Source organism: Mytilus trossulus, chromosome 1, assembly GCF_036588685.1.
Source record: "Mytilus trossulus isolate FHL-02 chromosome 1, PNRI_Mtr1.1.1.hap1, whole genome shotgun sequence".
Classification (NCBI taxonomy): Eukaryota; Metazoa; Mollusca; class Bivalvia; order Mytilida; family Mytilidae; genus Mytilus; species Mytilus trossulus.
In genome coordinates, this window is record NC_086373.1 from 78,075,173 (window position 1) to 78,076,385 (window position 1,213).

Consider the following 1,213-nt stretch of genomic DNA (forward strand, 5'->3'; position numbering starts at 1 on the left):
TGTTTTTTAGACTGATTGCATATAAGTGTATTTACGCATGTTTACGCAAGGTACATACAATACTACATGCTTTATTTTATCATACGGAAACGTGCGGAAACTGGTATTTTGTATACATATTAACTATATATTTACCATTTTTGATATTTTGTTATTTCATAATGTAATATAAGATTAGAAGATGTTGTATGAGTGAAAATGAGACAAATCACCACAAGAGACCAAATGACATAGATACTGTATCTTTCATCCCTCTTTTTTTAACAACTGTAAGCCATCTTACGGCTCTCAACAATAATCCAAGCTCATTCTGTAATAAAGTCTGTTATAAAAGTCCCGAAATGACAGATGTAAAAAAAAATCAATCTAGAAAACAAACGGCCTTATTTAGGTTCAAAATAATGAACGAAAAACAAATATGTTGCACAGCAACAACAACAACCACTGAAGTACAAGCCCTAAAATATGGTCCGGCACATACAAAATGTGGCAGGGTAAAACTTTTTTAATTTTTTAGCCATTACATTATTGTTTTACCATACATCAACGCTCAGCGGAAGTGCGAGGGAAAATCCTTGAAAAAAGAAAAAAGTATATTAAAGCCAAAAGATAATCACCAAACAAATTTAACCCCGCCACATTATTTATATATGTGCTTGTCCCAAGTCAGGAGCCTGTAATTCAGTGGTCGTCGTTTGTTTATGTGTTACATATTTGTTTTTCGTTCATTTTTTTTACATAAATAAGGCCGTTAGTTTTATCGTTTGAATTGTTTTACATTGTCTTGTCGGGGCCTTTTATAGCTGACTATATGCGGTATGGGCTTTGCTCATTGTTGAAGGCCGAACGGTGACCTATAATTGTTAATGTTTGTGTCATTTTGGTCTTTTGTGGATAGTTGTCTCATTGGCAATCATACCACATCTTCTTTTTTATATAAACTTTTTCACATGATGACATATTCGAATATACGATATAAAAAAGATGTGGAATGATTGCCAATGAGACAACTGTCCACAAGAGACCAAAATGACACACAAATTAACAACTATAGGTCCCAATATGTTCATTAATAATAAATGTTAAAAATGTTGCAGAGAGGACTAAGTTAAGTATTTATACTGGTTACATTGGTTCAACAATTCAGTTAACATAATTTCAAGAAATTCGTTTCTTATTACTTTAACAATTAAAAAGCAATCAACATCATATG